This window comes from Centruroides vittatus, unplaced genomic scaffold (genome assembly GCF_030686945.1).
Source record: "Centruroides vittatus isolate TY-2023 unplaced genomic scaffold, ASM3068694v2 contig_453, whole genome shotgun sequence".
NCBI lineage: Eukaryota > Metazoa > Arthropoda > Arachnida > Scorpiones > Buthidae > Centruroides > Centruroides vittatus.
In genome coordinates, this window is record NW_027122249.1 from 1328208 (window position 1) to 1351100 (window position 22893).

Below are 22893 nucleotides of genomic sequence, written 5' to 3' on the forward strand. Positions count from 1 at the left end.
TACAAATAAAGGAAAAAGGATAACAATCAAAATACACGAGAAAAAGATACATACTAAATTATAAAGTAACCGTTTACAAATGCATTTAAAATGCAGAAAATCATCATGTAGAGATTGTTCCACACAGCCCATATTCTGAACAGACTTGTAAAATAAAAATTTGAAGGAAATGGAGAACCTAAAAAATGGAACTAAAAAAGTTTGATTACGAGTAACTCGTGGCGATAAATAAAAGACAAAATTCAAAAACCAAAAAGTTACTTCTAGTTCATAAAAGAAATGAGTATGCACTATATTTTAAGCAATAATCAGTCTTTCATTCCGACTTTATTCCACTCGAAGCAGTAGGAAAAAATTTCGAAGTTTAAAAACCGATTTGCATATTCTTATTTATTATCTCAATATGTTGATATACTAACTTCTTGTTTTCTGAGATAAATTTTACGTTAAACACTGTAGCCTGTATCCTCAATGATTAAACGTGATTTTGCAAACCAGAATAGATAACTATAATTACATTTAAATAAAACTAAAGTATTTCTAGTTATGTTGATACGCAAATTAATAAGTGTAAACCATAATACATTGCAAGAAAATACGCTCGATTGTAGTTGAGGACCGAACCCTCTCTCCTGTTTTTAATTAAATGAGTCAAGACGTTACCAAAGAACGATTTGTTTTTTTTTTGTTTTTTTTGGTTTGTTTTTGTTTTTGTTTTCAATGGGGAAGTGGTTGATACTATCAAAATATAGAATTTGCATTAGAGCCATGTAAATGCTTCCTTGATGAAAGCAGTTGTAATCAGTTGTAACAGCTAAAAAATTTCTTAATTTTGTTTTTATATTGTCCAAATAGACCTAGCAAAGAAAGACTTCCTCTTTCCTAGTTAGAAATTATGCCAATATAAGTCCTATTTATAAACAAGGTCTACTTGGACAATATAAAAACAAAATTAAAATATTAAGGAAATAGAGGTATACAGAATTCTTACTGTTGGTCTTACCAAAATGAGGTTTAACAAGGCAGCCGGTTGTGATCATCTGGATTCACGCTTTAGTCAGGCCTTTCGAAAGATTAACCCTTAACACGTTATCAAGAGAGACTAAATTAGTCTATTGTGTTTTAGTTTATTAAAGAATTTATGCAAATATCCATAGAAGCAAAATTCGATTCCAACGTTATTGAAATTTTAAAAAGTATAGTGTGACTCTCATTTACGAGAATTCAAAACGACAATGGTTTTTTTTTTTAACTTTTATATTTCGTACATTATTATTTCTGATATTTCATTTAAAATAATTTATTAATAGATAAATATGCGTTTTACACCACTTCAATCTTATACGGGGAACATATACTGTAAACTTTACTGGAACGAGTCATAAATCATCATCACATAAAATAAAATATAACGAGGGAAAAATTTTTCTATTAATTTAATAAAATCATTTCTAAATTGGGTAAACTAGAGCGAATAGGGATCACACTGTAAATTACAGCTTATTTAACGTTTTTATTATTTCGTGTAAATATAACTATCAATCTACTTTCTTTCTGCATATAAATTATTTAGACCATTAATCAATCAATTCATTAATCATTCTAATGCAAACGGGACCCACTGCATCCAGTTTGCATGAGAAGTGATGCCCTTTGGTCTAAAGCAGGGCTTCTTAAACTTTTTTTATTCACGACCCCATTTATGATTGTGATTTTTTTAGCGACCCCCTCCCCCCCCCAAAAAAATATATATATATATAATAAAGATATATAAATATTTTGTGATGATTTATTGATTAGGTAACAATATATATACATATGAAAAAAATATAGATTTAGAATTTGTTTAAAAACATACAAAAATATAAAATTAAAAATTGCACAAAAAGCTGTAAAATTGTATTTATTATAGTTACAAAAATTATATACCCTATTTTTCATCAAAACTGCATTTTTTGCAATAACATAAGTAAATGAAAATATTGGGCAAAATATATCGTCGCTGGTATATATTTGAGCCCGGGCATTTTGGCCATCCTAGTTCGTTCGAATATACCGTATTTTACGGACTATAAGACGCATTTTTTTCTTCGAAAAATTGCTTCCAAAATTCAGGTGCGTGTTATACTCCGTAGCGTTTTATAGGTATTTTTTTAAAAAAATTTGCTTAAAAATTAAGGTGCGTCTTATAGTCTGTAGCGTCTTATAGTCCGTAAAATACGGTATTCGAGCGCAGCCGAATACAAAAATTAGAAGAAAATTGTTTTTTAATGAGACGAATGTGCTTGCTTTTTACTTCATAACAAACTAAATCTTGGTGCAATTTTTGACACTACCGGACGTAAAATCTCTTCAATATTTTTTAGCGATGAACGATATTGGGATTTTATATATGTTAAAGCTGAAAAAGTAATTTCACATAAATATGTGGTGTTGAATGGCAAAAGAACATTTAATGCCATATTAGAGATTTCGAGAAATTCGGTTCTAGTTCCGATCCAGAATTCAGTCGAGGGCTTTTTTGAAAAATCTAGTTTTAAGTTTGAGTCTTCTAATACAGTTACTCGCCACTCACACTTGGAAGAAGTTTCTAGGAAGTTAAAAACAAAGAGAAGAACAAAGAAGAAAAGGAAAATATACATATATATTGAAGATGTATACAAATTTGCAAAAACAATAATGGTGTACTACCACAGTTCACTCTTGTGTTACAACGGAACAGAGACAACGGAACAGAGACAACTGAATACACTGAAAAGCGTCAACACTATACTAGTTTAGACTACAGTCAGCGTTGCTGAATCGTTGTCTCGCTACACCAGAAGTGACACAAAGCGCAACTCACGAAACCTATGGCACAAAGCGCGCCATTTTCAAACTCGCAAATTATTTTCAATATTTTGCATTAAAATCTCGCGACCCCAAGATTTCGCTAAGCGACCCCAAAATGGGGTCGCGACCCATAGTTTAAGAAGCCCTGGTCTAAAGAATACAGCCTCGACTTTTCAACGTCTAATGGATCTGGTATTAGCTCCATTCAAGAACTTCGCAGTAGCATATATCAACGATGTAGTGGTATTCTCGCGTAGCTGAAAAGAAGATCCGATCCATATGAAACTGTATTAGGATTGCTAATGAACACTGGGCTGACCGTAAATATCTGTAAGTGTCAGTTTGCTAGGCCACACATTTTATATTTGGGACATATAGTTGGTTCTGGACAGCACACTCTGGACCAGGATTTCATTAAAGCCATCACCACTCTGGCTTTACCAAAGACAAAAACCAACTCTGGAGCTTTCTCGACATATGCAGTTTCTACCGAGATTACATTTTGCAAATTTGACTACCTCCCTTTACAAACCTGCTGCTATGGCCAACACCAAATATAATCGAATGGAGCCAGGAGCTGGAAAAGGCATTCAGGGAAATAAAGGTGTATTAGGGCAAGCGCCAGATCCAGCCAGGCCATACGTACTATTTACGACGCATCAAACCAGTTAATCAAAGCATGTCTTGCACAGTTCTCTTCAGAAGGATAGGAAAGCCCGGTGGCTTTTGCCAGTACAAAGTTAAAGTGTGTGGAAGTTTGCAGGATTGCGATCGAAATGGAGGCTTTTGCGATTAACTGGAGCCTCCATAAATTTCACTACTGGGTTTATGGAAGGGTGGTCATCGTAGTCATTGACCACAATCCTCTAAAATACCTTGCATTGTCTATGCCCCAGAGTGCTAAACTCAACCAGTGGGTGCTAGCATTGCAGAGTTACAATTTAGAAATCGAGTATAGAAAGGGGACTATGCACAGTAACGCGGATGACCTCTCCCAGTAAGAAATGGATGGCACTGCTGCTACGGTAGGGAAGGAACGAAAGACAGAAGAATGTAGAACATAGTATTTTTGTGCACTAGTGGGAGTGACCTTCCAAAAGGAAATTTGGTTGTCTGAGTCAATTAAACCATACTTTCTCATTGTGAATTGACTGATAAAAGTTACAAGATTTTATCAAACAGGCTTGAAAGAGCTCGGTTTGATCCTCAGCAAGAGAGGTGTCAAGGGGACCTAATGGATAAAGACAAAGAAATTTAGGTTTCCACTTTAAGAAATCGTTTTTCTGGAGGAAGTCAATTAGCGTGAATCACCATGGCCAAATTGAGTTACGTGCGCCAACCAAGGCAGACACAAAGAAAAGCTTCAGAATGGATGGCCGAAAAATCTAGAAGTTGAATAAAAGGAAACTTGACTGATCGAAAAGAGAAGGAAAAGAAAAAGGAGAAAGACCATGTTAAATCATAGCCATCCAGAATTACTATTATATATACTGTAAATAGTTGTAGAATACATGTACTTGATTTTAGATAAAATGGGTTTTATGGTGATTTTTCTGATAAACTCCAAATCCAGGAGTCAGTATGGTACAATCCGAAAAATACACCACCTAATAGAAATTGATTCTCATATCTCCTGCAAATAGGACGTTCTAAGTACATATGACTTCTGTTTGCCAGCTATGTCTAATTTATCGTAATATTCAGGTAATCCTCAATATGAGAGTCACTACATACAACTCGCTTACAATGAATTTTGTTTACCAAAAAACTTGAAAAAATTCATAGCTGTGAAGGGCCGGACCAAGCAACCCCCCTAACGTCGGGACCAAAATTCCCATAACCAACCCCCCTCCCGATGGAAATCCATATAAAACTTTAAATCAACAAAAACGGACGTTCATCCTTCCTCCGCCGAAGTTCGTTTTCCTTTCTCAGCAGATTTAAACCTGAGTCACAAAATCTCAATTGTAAGTTCGCCGAAATGGGGGGGAGTTTTTATTCCCAACCGTCAGGATGGCTAAGGTCTATACGCATGTGGGTGGCGGTTTTGAGGAGGCAGAAAAACAAGCGTTTCACATCGAAACCGTTTATTTTAGCCGAAAATGCTTACATAAATTTAGCAATGTTTCTTGAGTTCAGAGCTTTAGGTTGTTTTCGGTTTCGGTCTGGTCCTACGCTGGAGGGGCCTCGTAGCAACGTCGTTGTTAAAAGTTCGAAAATCTGAAGAGACAGTGCACAAAAAATGAACGGAAACACCACTATTGGAGGTAAATGAACACAACAGGTAGTCTAGAGGAAGCTCTTCTGTCCTTGACATCGGAGGCTTTATAATTTTCTCGGGATCGAATCATCGCTAATTGGCTAACTCTTCTCCTCTTCGCTTCCCAATTGGTATCCCACCTGTCTCCAGGTGTAAATGGAGCTTTGTTAGGTCGCCGGAAAGGTCGGCAAGAGAAGGTTTACCTGACACCGTCTTTTAGACTATGACACCTACTTTAATTGTTGACTATGACACCTACGCTCATTTTGATATTTTTTTCTTTCTAGTTTCGTTTTGCTTTCTAAACTGCGTCTTAAATTTTTAATATTTTTCTTTCTAAATTTTCTTTGCCTAAAATTTTGTTTTTCCCGTAACTCTTTATGAGCGTCGACATCAAAGTCCGGTGTTGCCGACTCGACACATATAAGAGTTATAATCTTAGGGTTTGGCTTAACAAACTTGTACATATCCCCTTTGGGGGCTATTTTCGGGCCTCACACCATCATCGATAATCGCTATTGGCGATAACCATCCACGTGACTGAAAGTATAAAAGGGGGGCGATGAGAAAGTAACGGGATCGTCTGATCAATTTTGTTTGTGTCCTCCTCGAGAGAAGCTCCTCCGACGATCCTCTCAACCCCGACGATATCCGACGAAAGAAATAATAGCCAGGACGAGGTATAACGACCAATTTTTGTAAACTCTCTCTCGGCGGTCCCTTCCCCTCCCCCACGCAGTAGGCTTGCGCTAACTTATAGATATTGCTGACAATTTTGTATCTGTTTAATTTTGTCCATAATAAATCTTGTTTATTTGTTACAACGGTGTTATTTATTCGAGTATCGCTACTGCGATACTCGAATAAATAACACCTTATCGACGAATCCACTAAATTCTTCCACTCGACCTGACAAATAAGTAAACAATTAAATTCCAGACCGGAAACTGCCATCCTTGACTGTGGTCAGGTTTTACCGACCTGTGAACCGAACAAAAGGAGTTACGACTCCGTCTACCTCCCGGTGATCCCACATAGCACAATGAACACATGTTTATTTTTGTAACAAAAAGTAATTTATTATACAGATAAGGGATTATACAAACATTTCAATATCTCAGTTTTTTGGAAAATATTTTACTATTAAATTTTGAATAAATTCGTTGGATCGTTTTGAACTTACACAATGGGCACCTTGATGCTTTTTTAAGGACACCCTGTTACTGAACCATCTATATGGAGTCTGGATATGCTTAACAGCTCTTTCAAAAGATGGCCATTTCTCATGTGATCCTTTACAAAGTTTTATGTAAAAATATTCAGTATTTATAAAATTATAGTTTTTTTTTTTTTTTTTTTAATTTTAACATAGTCTGCTATCATATGACATGTAGTGTAAATTATCACATGATTTTCGTTTTGCAATTATTTGATTTACTCACTTCTTATTATTTTCTAATCCCCTTACCCGATCTAAACCAAATTTCACATCCTTATTCTCTGAGACCCCGAGAAAAATACACACTTTCATGAAATCTGGACACACCGATATTTTCCCGATTTCATCTTTTTGCTCTTTTTGTGATAAACATAACCATACTTTTCATTTTAACCTTATCCTTTTTACATTTTGGCTGGAAAATGCCAGTCATATTTGTTGATTAGTAATAACAACAAATAATTAAGAAATCTAATACAAAAATACATTTTTAAAATACTCAAAACTAATCTCATTATTTCTAAACACTCGTGGAATTTCCAATTAAGTTCAAATTTAGATAAAATATTTTATGAAAATCTCTACTTATAAAAGTATAAAATTAAAGTTTTGCTTATGGAATTTTCGTTAATTTTATTTACTGTATGAAGTTATTTAGGGGATATTTCAGAGAATGGAGTACTTGAGAAATGGAGATTTAAGAAGAGAAAATTTACATTAGAACTAAACTGTATCATAGATTCAAATTTTGCAGTCATACTGTATAATTGAGGTTTCTCACTGTTACATATTCACCTCCTTATACAATAACTTTATATAACAGAAAATATAGCAGTACATTTGTTATGATAGTAGTCAAGTAAATGTAATTAATACACACAATACTGTTTAATTTAAAAGGTTTTAGGCAACTCGCTTTTAACGAAAATTTGCAGTGATTGTCATTAATGATGTAAAGTGATAAATATAGTTAATTATAATAAACAAAACAATAAACGAATTGTTTACTTTCCAGTTGGATTTTGCCGTTAATAAGGAAAGGAAGAAAGAAAGTTTTCACAGAAGATGATTTATATGAAACGTCAAGATATCATACCTCAGAGTATCTTGGAGATCTTCTTCAAAAGTAAGATTATATAGGTTATTAAGGTTATTTATAATTTAAAAATGAAGGCTATATTAAATATTTTTCAAATTATACAAGATGCATTAATAATAACTGGAAATCTGGTAATGTTAATTATAAGTATTCATATAAAGAAACTGGAATTACAGTGAATTATTTACCGTGGTTTTCTCTTGAAATAACGTTATTTATATATACTCCAATAACCACCACCTTATAAGTTGCTGAGGGAATTTTTAATTAAGAAAACTAACGTTTTCGATCTATTCCATAGATCATCTTCAGGTTCGAACTGACGAACAAAAATAATTCCAAAGAATGGAACACAACATATTTAAATTCAAAAAACCGTCATCGGAGCAACTAATTAAAATTAGAATTAAAGCGCAAAAAATACACAAATGTAAACTAACAAACACATAACAATACCAAAGTTATTAGTACACGCTAACATCATTTAACAGATAATAAAATATCAAGGTTCTCCAAATACGAAACACATCGCAAATCATGAGCCATTTGTAAGTCTCTTAATTGCAAACTTCCAAGCTGACGGTACATTTATGTATTTTTTGCGCTTTAATTCTAATTTTAATTAGTTGCTCCGTTGTCGGTTTTTTAAAATTTAAATATGTTGTGTTCCATTCTTCGGAATTATTTTTGTTCGTCAGTTTAAACCTGAAGATGATCTATGGAATAGATCGAAAACGTTAGTTTTCTTAATTAAAAATTCCCTCAGCAACTTATAAGATGGTGGTCATTGGAGTATATATTTTTGCTGAGTACGTTTATGTTTAATGTTATTTATATAAAGCAAATAGGCTGAATATTACACTGTTTAGTTTGCAGTTAAACCATTCTTGTCAACTTATGTAAAAGATTCAAAAGTTTATTTATTTATACAATAAAACATCTCAATTTTATCATAAAATATTTTAAGAAATTTATCTTTCTAGAGGAAATAAATAGAGTAAATTTAAAGTCTTTTAATAGTCTCAACAAACGGTGTTAGATATATTGGGTTTCGCAGACTCGGGGTTTTTATTGTAAAACTGGGAATTACAGAAATTTCATCAAAAATTATAAATATATATTCAAATTCTACATTTTGTTCTCTTTTCAATCATATAAAAAGGAAAAGTGTTTAATGATAAGTACTTTCTACCCCTTCTATCACGGATAAACAAATAAATAATAACAAAAGTATTCAACCAATACATATAACACATAAACTACACAATTAAAATATAAAATACATTTTTAAAATGGAAAGATGTACTGTACATCGCATATTAGTCATAATTACAAATTGTTCAGAACAAAATATAAAAAATTATACAGTGAAACCTCGGTTTTCGTTGACTTCGGTTATCGTCGGTTTCGGTTTTCGTCGATTTTTTTCGTGAAAAACTTGTCTCGGTTTTCGTCGGTTGTCTCGGATTTCGTCGGTGTGCCCACGCGATCTCGCCGAAATCAGAGGGTGTCTCACGTTTTCCTCTGCATTATGGCGTTGTTCAAGCATTAACCCGCACGTCTAGCGAAACAATTCAATTGCTTCCATTTCCTGTTCGTCGTGGTGGCTCGTGTCTCGTTAGGATTGATCAAATCTGGACCAATATGATTGTTCCATACAATCCGTTGGATTTGAAAGAGAAAGCTATAGACGAGCGGGGACGCTGATTGGAGGACCGCCGGCCACCGGCGGCAGGACCGAAGAAAGTTTCCAGAGCCAGCAGGCCTTTGAAGAAGAAGGTGAGGAACACGATTGAATTGAGAAAGGAAATCATAGAAAAATATGAGCGGCATTAAGATTGCTGAAATCAGCCGCATGTACTGTACGAGAAATCGCCATCCACAATAAGTTCCATTGTGTCGAAAAAGGAAGCGATAAAGGAGGCGAAATGTTGAACAGTTATTATTAATTTGGATCAAACAAAAACAGTTATATGGCGATTCTGTTTCGGAGACAATGTCGAATGGCATTTAATAATAATTTCGATCGTTGATTCCAACACTTCTCGCCGTCTTTCATACGCGAAGAAGAGTCTTCACAAAGATAAATAACATGTTAAATGTTCATTTATTTATTATATTAGTCTTATATATTCATTTTATGTTCATTTCTTATTGTTTTTAGTATTAAACGCTATATTCATTCTCTAAAAAATGTGTTTTTGGTGCGTATTTTGGAGTCTCCAGAACGAATTAATCAGATTTACATTGATTCCTATGGAAAAATTTGTCTCGGTTTTCGTCGGTTTCGGATTTCGTCGATTGTTTTCGGACGAATTATCGACGGATCACTGTACATCGTTATGTTACATTTTAGTTTAAAAATTTTTCAGATTCGGAGAAAAATGATGAAAAAAGCGTATCGAGATATAGTCAGAGAAAAAAAAAGTAAAAACGAAAGTTGAATGGAATATATTTCTCGGATGTATTTGCAAAATAACCAATCTGAATAAATGAGAGCATTAAAAAGTTGTAATATAAGCTATAAAAAATGTAATAGATTTGGAAAATGATATAAATCCTAGCCAATAGGGTAATAAGGCTAAGATGTTCAGTATAAAGAAACATATAATTTGATGAAAGAAAAACATACCTTATCCATAGCACAAGAAATCCTATCCAAAAGGGAAGGTGCTGCAATTGTCGAAATAAGTATTTCATAAATAATTTACGATTTAGTTAAAACAATGTCTTAAGTGGAGAGTGAGAGTATTGCAGAAAATTTAAGGTTGTACAGTTGTAACTAAGACACTTATTGATTTACATAAAGTAAATCCTTATCATAAATAGCTAACCTTAACTTAAAACGAGTTTATAACAAGTGATTTACGTACTAATTCTGTACAATAATCAGTTGTATTTTATTGGTTGATTATTGGTTATGTTTTAATGTAATTTGGTTTGCTTTCACGAGAAAATTGCAGTGAAATCAATGAAATTTTTTTAAATCAAAACTCATGTTGTTCAATCCAAAAATTTTTTTATCGTTACAAAAGTGAAAATTTCAGAATTTTAAGATATAATTATATTTTTGAAACGACCGTAATAATTTCACAACTATGCAATAAAAACTAAGGTTTGTAAAACTCTGCAGAACTAAAGTTATATGCAAATTACTTGGACTAACACAAGATTAATGTAATTTTATTCAAAAAACACAAAAAACTATAAACATACTAAATTTCAATTTGGTGTAAATTATCTTAATGAAGTATAACTGTATTTTGTGATCCCATTAATGCTCTTTGGCAGGTGTTCCTACAAATTAATTTTTATTTAATATTTCTGATATGGTATACTTTTTGAAGTAACATAAGTTTTCCGTGTGTTGTAAGATGTTTTCTGAATATTATTTTCAAATTGTGACATTTGATTTCATATATTTTTTACTCTACAATACATGAAAGATGCATATTTTATCCTGATTCAAAAATGGCTGAGAGTATACAAAAAATTGCATGAGTCATCTATAATTATAATTTGTATAATTATAAAAATAGAATGTTCATACATAAAATGTACAATATGAAAGACGTATTTTCTTACATTTAATAAAGTGAATAAGTTGACATTCAATAAAGTGAAGCACAAATTCACATTTGTGCTTTACTAAAATTAGCAAATGTAAATTCAATACAATGATAAACATGATATAGTCCAGAAGCAGATAAATCTGCAATAAAGTTTATAAACATATAAAATATATAAACTTTATTGCAGATTTATCTGCTTCTGGACTATATCATGTTTATCATTGTATTGAATTTACATTTGCTAATTTTAGTGAAGCACAAATGTGAATTTTTCAGATTATATTTCCTCAATGAAACCTGTGACTTTTTAAGTGAAGCTGGTGAATCTGATAGGGGACTGCTTAATGTAGCTGTTCTACTTCCAATTGATCATTCCGAATCTGAAACAGACGAAGATAGCGATTACAGTGATAATGTATTACGTCAAATACTGTATGATACCATAGTTTGACATCAGATAGATACTATAAAATTAGACTTATATTTGATATTTTGAATAAGTTTTCAAAAATTCTTGTATCCGGAAACATCTCAGTATAAGTGAGATAATCGTGACTTACTATGGAAGACATTTATAAGAGAAAAACCAATTACTATCAGATTCATCTTCTTCATTCTATACATTGTAGATGGCTATTTATTACACTGCAGATAACTACTTATTATATGTTGAGCCAAATTGTAGACACAGTACATATTTTCTTTCTTCGGGTATAAAACTATTATGATTTGGTTTTTTGGCTTATTGAGGCTTTTGTCATGTGTACAAGGAGGTTATGTGTTTCTGATAACTACACTATTGCACTTCTGTTGATCTTTTTCTGGCTGAAAGAGGACTTGGAGGAAAAACAATAATGCGGAACAACAGAATATATAAGGCACGTCTAACAGAAAAATCAAGTATGCAGCAGACAGAAAGGCGAACGTAAAAAATTGTTGTTGGAAACATTAATTTAGTTTGATGAAACGATAGCCAAATATAGTAACAGTTGTTAACATTGCGAAGAGTTCACCTGCTCTCAGGACGAAATGTTACAGTTTTAAAGAAAATAAGTGGATATTTAAGCCAGCCAAATATAATCTTTTTGTACAATCACTTCATAGATAGCTTTGGTGCACATGATCAATATGTGACTATCTATAGAGTTCTCATCAGATGAAAATAGTGGTGGTTGCCATATTTGCTTGATGATTGAATGCTACAGTAATGAATGCTTAAAGAATTTAATACTCTCGACAATAATAGTCCTTTTACTTTAGTCATCTTTTTGTAGCAACGTGTCCTACAATTACTTGAGCAATATAAAAAGGAAGATAACTCAGACTGTAACCTTCAAATCTGTAGATCAGCCCACAGCTATATCCGTTAAAACAGAATTAATCACTCTGTCATCAGAAGTGTCAAATCGAATTCTAATTGCAAGCACTGAGCACTTCGAACAAATTTCATACGTAACAGATGCAATTTAAAAACCGTTTCATACATTGTGAATTTAATATTGTATCATTTTGAAAGTCATAATTCCTGCCTTAATTTAAATTGGAGAACAAAATACAAATTTCTAGAAAAGAGTATCATTATTACCCAATGGAAGGAAAACCTACCAACTGAAAATTTTATCTAGAATGCTGGAAAAAAATGCAGAACCATGCGTATCATTAAGATATGCTTACTTTTATAGTTTCTAATAAAATTAATGTATTAGGCCTAGATGCACTATAAATAACTTGTAATTCATGATAGTTGAAAAATATTGATTTATATTTGTTTTTAATATTTTTGCTTCATTGTAATTTTTATTTCAGAGAGTGGAACAAAGAACTAAACAACAGAAGTTCAAGCATACTGAAAGCTTCATTACGATTTCTTGGATTGAAATACATAATAATATATTTACTTGTACTCATCCAGGTATTACGAACAGATAAAACATTTCTTAAGAGAAATGTTAGTACTAATATTTATACATTTTTTTCAGGAAACAGCGTTAATTGCAGGACAAGCATACTTATTGAAATTAACAATACATTATTTTGAGAACGGGCTAGAATGGAATCAATATAATGTTTATATAACTGTAGCTGGATTATTTGGCTTAACAGCGATTTTTATGTTTACAGCTAATACTAACATGTTTATGTCAGAATTATATGGAATGAAATTAAAGGTAGCTCTTTGCACTCTTGTATACAGAAAGGTAAGTATCTATTATAACATTATAACATATAACATTATACAATTATAACATATCTTAAATAGAGTATTATATTTATATTCTTCATATAATAATATATTGTAATATAAATGAATCAATAAAATTTACATTCATAAATGAAAAGCGTTTATAAATGCAATTCTCTATGAATTCTATGTTTTTATTTTTGTTTTTCAAAATAATATGATAAGAATTTTGAAGGAATGAAATCTTACTTCATATATTTCAGCATTGTGAATTAAAAATTACTTTCTTCTAAATGTTTCAATTATGAAATTGATACTGTTGTTTTGTTGTTTATTCACTTACTTCAGAATTATTTCACTTCATATTACTTTTGACATGCTACATCGTTATAATAGTATAAACAATAAAATTTAGTTAACATGGATACGAGAAGATACATTTCATTTTTGTCTATTTTGATGTTTAGTGCAGAAATTTTTCAGTAAAATTTACTGTTCTCGATGATTAAAATAAACATGCTAACGATAAGAATGTCACGCTATCACAACAGAGATGGCTTTAATCTCTGGCGAAACATAAAAACTATTAATTCTATGACTATTAATTGCATTTTGACAGTTACAACGACTTACATATGAAACACCAATTTTGATAATGAAAATTGGTGTTGACTAAATATTACAATAGTACAAACAGCAAATTCGACCTTTCGAACCTTGGTGGCATTTATTCTGATACAAAATCTAGAAGTAGAAATATTATTGGGTTGACTAAATATTACAATAGTACAAACAGCAAATTCGACCTTTCGAACCTTGGTGGCATTTATTCTGATACAAAATCTAGAAGTAGAAATATTATTGGGTTGACTAAATATTACAATAGTACAAACAGCAAATTCGACCTTTCGAACCTTGGTGGCATTTATTCTGATACAAAATCTAGAAGTAGAAATATTATTGGGTTGACTAAATATTACAATAGTACAAACAGCAAATTCGACCTTTCGAACCTTGGTGGCATTTATTCTGATACAAAATCTAGAAGTAGAAATATTATTGGGTTGACTAAATATTACAATAGTACAAACAGCAAATTCGACCTTTCGAACCTTGGTGGCATTTATTCTGATACAAAATCTAGAAGTAGAAATATTATTGGGTTGACTAAATATTACAATAGTACAAACAGCAAATTCGACCTTTCGAACCTTGGTGGCATTTATTCTGATACAAAATCTAGAAGTAGAAATATTATTGGGTTGACTAAATATTACAATAGTACAAACAGCAAATTCGACCTTTCGAACCTTGGTGGCATTTATTTTGATACAAAATCTAGAAGTAGTTTAAAGATAGAAGGTTTTACTTACAATGCTTCAGTAGTGCTTTCGAAGGAATCACTTTTACCTAACTCTTTGGTGTCATTGAATACAGACATAGTATAATCATTTTATTTCTTATGCTGAATCAATGAAGATGACATAATCGACTTTATATGTAACAATAACACTATTACAATTATCCCAATCTCAAAACATTAATATTTTATTCATCATTAAATGTTTAGTTAAATAAATAATTTAACTTTATTCAAAAGTACAAAATTTAATCCATTTTTACTCTGTTAAATATTATATTTTTAATTAAATCATAACATGAGTTTTCGAAAATATTTATTTACTTTTTTATAATACTTTATATGCAGGCAATTAGGTTAAGTCTTTCGTCGCTAGAAAAATCGAATGTGGGACAAATTGTAAATCTTGTAGCAAATGATGTCAGCAAATTTCAAAATGTAAGTTGAAGAAAATTTTTTATAGATTGCAAACACATTTATTATATTAATACATTACGTGTCCTAAATAGAGATTCGGGACGATAAAAATATCTCTTATACTGAACTCAGAAATTAATATGGACTTTTTAAAGTTTTAATGCTTCATTTGCTTTCAATGTAATTTGAATTTGTTCTTGTAGATAATAATAAATCCGAAGTCAGAATGGCTATCAAGTCGATCTGTAATACATAAAAATATAGTAGAAGCTCGTTAATTTGACATCTGTAGAACCAGTGCTGTCAAACTATCGAAAATGTCGCAAACTTCGATATGTTATACGCATTCTGAATTTTGAACACATTACTATATAGTTTGTACAACTTCTCATGGTACTACACTCTTTCTGTTTATTTCTTCACAACCTTTGCTTATTCTGAAGATGATTTTCATGGCTACAGTTTGTTAAGTTTGATTGAAAAACTAGCAAAATGTTATTGTTCTGAAATAATAACACTTGAAGTTTGCATTTAACTCTCGTGCCAATATTCAATTCAAGTGTTATCAGAAACCTTATAAATTTTTACCTATAAATATATAGAAACCATCATCATAAGAAGTCATCATGAAATTCAAATAATGATATCTATGTATTTGCTCAAAGCAAATACACGGAGATCATTTGAATTTTAAAAGTGGTAGGTTCGAAATATTTAAGTTTTTATTGAAGATATGGTAATACTTTATAATAAATGTCCACCTCTTCTAGAAATTTCATAGACTTTCGTAAAAGAATTAACAAATAGTTTGGTGTCAAATGTTAATTTTGTCTAGTATCTATTCCTAAAATAAAGCTGTTCTCATTTCTCTGATATTTGACTACGGGCACATTTATCTCTTCAGGATACGACTATATCTTCTTAGTTGGGTATACCAATTGTCTGTCATCACTCTTGCTTCTTTTGTGAATGAAATTCGGTAATGCTGTTTTTCAGCTCCCTCTTGTCTATACAAGATTGTCTATGGTGCTAAGTTTTTATTGCTTTTTTTTCTGACAGATTATTCAAAAAGTTCATTTTGGTTTATCTAAGAAACACATCAGCTTTTATCGTTTGTTTATATATGAATTCCGTTTCATATTGCCAACGTTATCGCAATGTTTCAAGAGCTTCTTATGGAATCTGACGAAGGATATTGTTTTGTAAATGTCTCATAAAGTAAATATTGTAAAAATTGAAAATTAATCGTGGACAGATTATACTTTACAAGGTATTTCAAAATTGTCAGAATTCAGAAACGACCAACATATCTCAGCAACGTTGATGTTGAAAAGATGATGATGTTACTTGTACTGCAAAACTTCTTCTATTGGTAATGACCAGAATCTCCAGATAATTTTCATTTTTCAAAACAAAAACAAAAAATATATATATATATTATTTTCATTCTAATTTGTTCTTTAAAACAATAACTTTTTCATATTAAAATAAAAATTAATACACACTTGCATGTACAGTATATGGAACATGACTGAAAAATAAATGTTGTATGTCCATGAATTATTAGAATCGATTACGTGATACAGCATGTTCATTAAATTTTTTTAAGGTTTCGGATCACTTTAAAGACAGTATATTGTGAGAATACGGGCGATGGGGGTGTGGCCATCTTATCATCAGATCGGGAGGATCCGCTCACATTGTCACTGGATGACTTCAATTGTAAAATGATCTGAGTGGACGGCGGCGCGTATTCTCTATAAGTCGTCGGAGGAGGAGGCCATCTGAGTCACTTTTAAATAATTTAATCAAATAAAGCATAAACTAGAGTTAAATACATTAAATACATGGGTCTGCGATATAGGATCTAAATTTCCTAGTAACAAAGAGAGAGAGTTTACAAACAAGTTATATTACCTTGATGGACATTGCTGTTGATAGTGGCACAACGATGCTGTAGGACACAACCAGGAGGAGAGTGGTGAAGCACTGTTAGGCTTTTGCACACAGGTCAAGAACTCCGACTGAGTGGAATTTACCCATTTTTATTTCCGAATCTATCCAATCACCACTTGGAAAATTCATCATCTGACCGGAGGATCAGATGTGTCATTAGGACAGATGGTGTGAGAAAATCAAGATAAGGTGTAAAAAAAGGAAACTGAATTTCCCTTTTTCCCGAAATATGAGTTAGTCAGCAGCTTTTTTCTTGATGTTGCTTTCCTTTTTTGGGTTTCTTTTATTACATTACAATTAAAAATAAAATTTAATTTATTTAAATATTTAATAACTTGGCCTTAAAATATTTAATTTATATAAATATATATTTATATAATTATATAATTTATATAAATTAAATAAATATTTAATTTATATAATATTTAATAAATTGGCCTTAAAATATAGAATATTATTGGAAACATTGGAGGGGGTACATTAATAGGCTTGTCCAGCTTCTTACAATATTCATGCTTTGTATAATCATCACATTGAGAAAATTATGAAACTAAATTATTCAAAATCACATAGCAACATGTGCATGTTCACTAGGGTTTCTCCAACGGTATCCTGGGATTCTGTTTCTTAACCCGGAAAGTATCCTGGGAAATTCTTCTCATAGTGGAAAATCTTGCAAATTTCTTAAAGTTCACTTTTTTCTTATTTTGTGTTAAGGTTGAGGAAATTTTGCAAATAGAAAGTATAATTAATTCATAAACTATCAGAATATATTTGTATTTACCCCTTAAGACCTTAACCTGAGATATCTCGGGCTGCACGTGCAAATGCGCAGAACTTAATCCAGTTGTCTCAGGCATAGGCCTTAAGAGCCTTAAAAAAAAGGGCCTTGACTAATAACTTTTTCAAAAATGTATGGATCAGCATATATACATCGTTATCTATGATCTCTGCAAATTTCATGAATTATTTTGGCCGCGAAAATATTTTATGACGATTTTTTAATTAGATAATTAATCCGCGCTATTAGTTTTTTATGGGAGCTTTTTTATCAAATTAATTAAATTTTTCTAAACTTCTATTTTACCGATTTGACTTCTGTAAATTTTTTTAAAACACTATTGGATTTTTTTATGACATCAGCAGGATTTTTTTGTTTTTTATCTAGTAAATTTTTTCCCATACCTTTTTTTCGGTTCCCTCGTATTTTAGTAGCATAAAAATCGAAAATGTTGTTATATTTAAACAGATGCGGTAAGTTAGCTCCCCTCCAGCTTTATACCAATATTCCCCTGAAGAGTACATGAGAACTACCCAGGAAAGCTGACTGCAGCTGTTCTCAAGATCAACCTGTTTGTTTAAAATGTAGACCTCGTGTGAAATTTCACGCATTATTAAATGAAAGAATAACAATAAGTGCAGCTAAATTTTTCAAAGAAAAGCATTCATTTTAAATTATTTTTAATTTTTTATATAGTTTTTCTGTAAAACCACTTTTTTGGGGTGTTTATTTCGCGGTAATTATTTCCCGGCAATTTTTTTTACTGTCAGATTCGCATTTAAGTCGAAATAATTATTTAATATAAAAAATAAATTTCTTAGAAAATTTCCAAGTGCCAACAAAAAGGCCAGAGGGGTTTATTAATTTTAAGCCTGCTTATTAGTTTTTTAAATTTAATTAAAAATTCTTAAATTAAACTGGGCAAGGGTACAAAGGAAGTATGCAAGTATGACGTTTTTTCATAAACCTGATTATTAAAGCAAAACGAACTGACGAATTATCGGGCTATAAGCTCGATGTCGCTATTAAAGCAGCTGAGATAGACAAATCAAGAATATGGCCTACCAGTGGCCAAGTAGTTTCCGTTGCCGCTCATAGCGGTGATGACTGAACCCTAAACACTGGAAAGTTCGGTCGTGGGTTCGCGCCGCAATTTGACAGGCTGGCTGCTTGGAGTTTTCCGGGTTTTCTCCTTGCCGATAACGATTAAATAGGAGGCCAGTTCCCTATAAAAAGTCCTCCCAGAACGCATTTTTCCCCTCGCATGCGTTTAGGCCGTTCGGATACGACTGGCTCGTCGGTCGCATAGCGATCACTAATGTCTATCGGTATCGGAGAAAGGCCCTATATGAGCTAGTATTTTCATATTAACATTCAGAAGAAGAGAAAGGAATCAAGAATACTAGAGAGCAAAAGAAGTACTGCAACACATCTCGAAAACGAACTAGAAATCTTCGAGGCTACGGGTGAAAAAACACAAAATATCTGTCTTCTCTTAAATCTATCTGCATTAAATAGGATTTCACCGACATCAATTTAATCGGAAAAGGCATTTGCGGTAGCAGGACTTTTCATTTTTAAAAATCTTATTATAAAAATTTACAATAATATTTTGTATTATGTTATATTTACGATTTATATAAAAAACAAAAACTACCTTTTAAGTTTGGAGATTGATCAATTTTTTTCTTTAAATTTTCAACTCTATTCAAAAGTATTTTTTGTTGTTGTTGTTGTTGTTGTTGTTGTTGTTGTTGTTGTTGTTGTTGTTGTTGTTGTAAACAGTTTACAACAAACGTTAATAATTTTTTTCTATTTGCGAAAATTTCGATTTAATTCAAAGGTACAGTACTTTTAATACATATTTTACACAGCATTATTCTTATTATTTTGAAGATTGTAGGACGTATCAAGTTATTAAAAAATGGGAACCAGGTCACTTTTATCTCGAAATCCTGGGACAAGCAAAAAACCGGAAAATGAGAAACCATAATGTTCACAACACACAACAATGACTGTCACATTCAATACATATATAAATTATATAAATTGTTGAAATCAACTAGTAATTCGTCATTTTCAACAATCTGGCAACAGTGTTTTTGTAATTTGCAAATTAGTGGAATTTTACTGTAAAAAAAAGATCCTAAAAACCTAATATATTCATAATACAGTAGAGACTCGTTAATCGGAACCCCAGTAATCGGAATCGCCGATAATCGGCACGATTTTCAGTCGGACTGTGTCGTGCTGAATCGAACGTTTTTGATACTAAATTTACTTCTAAAGTATAATTTTCATGTTTTTATATTCTTCAATATATTTATTTTGTTTGTACAAAATGCAGAAATAATTTTTAACGATACGATAGCCTCGATTATTATTATAAAAATTTTCGTTAGGCTTAAAATCGACGAAAATTCAACACGAAGCGACACGCAACGGAGAAAAATTTGAACATCAGACAGGTTAATATATTTATTCGTACATAATGTGTAATCGGAACAAATCCTTAATCTGAACAACCCCAGTCCCCAATTGATTCCGATTTTCGATTCACTACTGTATATTTTTTATGATTTCTAATATACTTATACAGAAATTTATATTAATTACAATTGTGCATATGTAACATTTTCCTTTATTACAGAAATTTTTCACAATTCCATATTTATTTGCAAATCCTTTTCTCAACATTACAATGCTAGCGATGTTGTGGCAATATTTTGGATGGACTATTTTAGTAGGGTTCTTGGCCATATTTCTCTACCTTCCTGTACAAATTGCATTGAGCAAAATCTACTCAAAATTGAGGTGATTATTATAGTCAGTTATTTAATTATAAAATATCTAAAAATAAACATTTAATAAAATAAAAAATGCATTATTTAATGTTTATCAGTAAAAATGGAATATCGATACTTAACAATTATAAAATGTTTAATACTTAATCGAAATCTATGCCGTATGAGCTAATATTAAGAAGGTATTACAGCCTGTAAAGTTGTTGTCAGGTTACCGAGGAATTAAAGGCAGAGTGCATAGAAACGGACAAAGTATCATTAGCAACCTGGATAAATTCGTTATGAGAGTCTTTTTCACAAAATTGGATGTTATTCTATTAAAAAAGTAATCGAAATTTTCAAAACAGAGTGGATTTATTGAGTGGTGCCAAAGGTGGACACTTCCACTGTGTTAATTAGTGTGGAAAGTAAAACAAGCATACCTTTAAATTGACATAAGAATGTATGATTTTAAGACTTATGACGATATCATAACAACGCAATTTACTACTTATTTTGTCTATAATACTAAAATACCAATAGGTAAATTTTAATAAATTTGCAGTTTATTTACAAATAATGATTTTTAGTTCACAGATTTCAATTCAAAATTGAAATCTGTAATACTTACAACTTCGAAATGCTCGAAAATGACTGTTTCAAAATAAAATATCCTCGATTAAAAATTTAAAATGGAAACAAATTAAATTCCAATCTGCTCTGCAAGTTATAAGCAAAATGTTGCCCTAAAAATTTGCTGTACAAAATAGTGATAATAAATTAAGCAAAGAAATAGACTGCTAGTCAGCGATTAACCGATTGCACATAAACTAGGTCTATTGTATATAATGTTAGTGCAATAGAAGAGATTAAACTAATGAATTTTTTCTTATTTTAATGTAACGTTCGCTTTTAATGTTAGGTAAATTTTTAGCAATTAATATTTATTAGTTTATAATAAATAATAAATACACAGGGTAATTTACCAGTGACGTCAAGTAGTTTTCTCAGGAACTGTTACAGATAGGAAAATGAGACTAACAAGCAAGTTAATAAAGCTATAGTAGGACAGTTTTTGGTGACTTTGAATGACCTTGAAAATCAGCGGTCTTTCTGATGTAAAACAAAGTAGCATTTTTTGAATTATAAGGGATGATTTTGAGTCATAATATAGACTGAGTGACATACGAACAACTTTTTATATTAGATCACATTTTCTGAAACGTAACAGTTTTCAACAAATTGGCCAGTATTGCCCTGTAAACTAAGTTTATCAGTTTATGTATGAGAAAGCTTTACATTACAGAAACAAGATAGTAATGTAAAAATTTCAAAATTTATCTAAGTTAGAAGCTGAGAATATCTACCGTTTGAGCATAGACAGGCATTTACTCTTCCAGAAAAAGAATTTAATTCATTTTGTAATTTACATGTACTAATTTTTCCTAAAACATTCTGAAATTCTGACGTTTATGTTTTTAGTTAGAGGATGATGAAAGCAAACCATTTTCTTAATTCGGATTCATAAAGTCTGGCACAAAGATTTACAGCTTGTAAATAATTTCAGTGGCATACACCTGAAGCCATCAGTATATCAAACGCCTCTTGATTTCAATAACTCATTTTTATGAAAATAGGGGAAAAACGAAATACATGGAATACATGGAATTTCTTAACACCTGTAATAAAATTGCTATTTAATTTATTCAAAGCCTGCTTGTTTAATTATTTGATATAAGAAACTGATGAACTTAGTATTTACCATAGAAACTCTCAGGGGACAATTCAAATTTTAGCAGACACTGGCCAGTATCTTGAAAACTGTTTAAACAAATGTGACCTATTAAAATGTGTTTATCCTGACATGTACAGTTAATATAATGACTCAATTGCACCCATCATAATTTAAAATAAAAATGGCTCTTATTTCAAAAACTGCCGATTTTCTAGGTCATCCAAAGTTTCCAAAATTGTCCTGTCTGCTCTATAAACTCGATATTAGTTTCGTCTTTCTATCTCTGATAGATTTCAAGAAAAACCTACTTACCGTCGCCAGTGAATCAGCCTGTATATTTTTACAAATGTATATACCTATATTTAATACATATGTAATAATTATAGATTAAAAGCAGCTATATTAGGAGATGAAAGATTGAACCTGTTGAACGAGATACTTGCTGATATGCGATTAATTAAAATGTACACTTGGGAATTGCCGTATGCAGCATTAGTTGAAAAAATCAGAATGTATGTGCAAAATTAAATCTATGTAAAACCTGTCTAAAACGAACCCTTCGAATAAAACAAACACCTGCGTAAACATCTATTCAGACAATTTTTTTGTTAACTTGTTTTAAACCTATACGTTTGCCAAATCAGTGGGAAAATACTCGTTAACATGTGATTTCGATTTACACAGGTTTTACTGTATA

General features: G+C 31.4%; 1 pseudogene; it reads left to right on the plus strand.

The window, feature by feature from the left end:
* The first annotated feature begins 7376 nt into the window (after positions 1–7376).
* Positions 7377–22893, plus strand: part of LOC136977331 (ATP-binding cassette sub-family C member 4-like) — a 49099-nt pseudogene continuing 33582 nt past the window's right edge.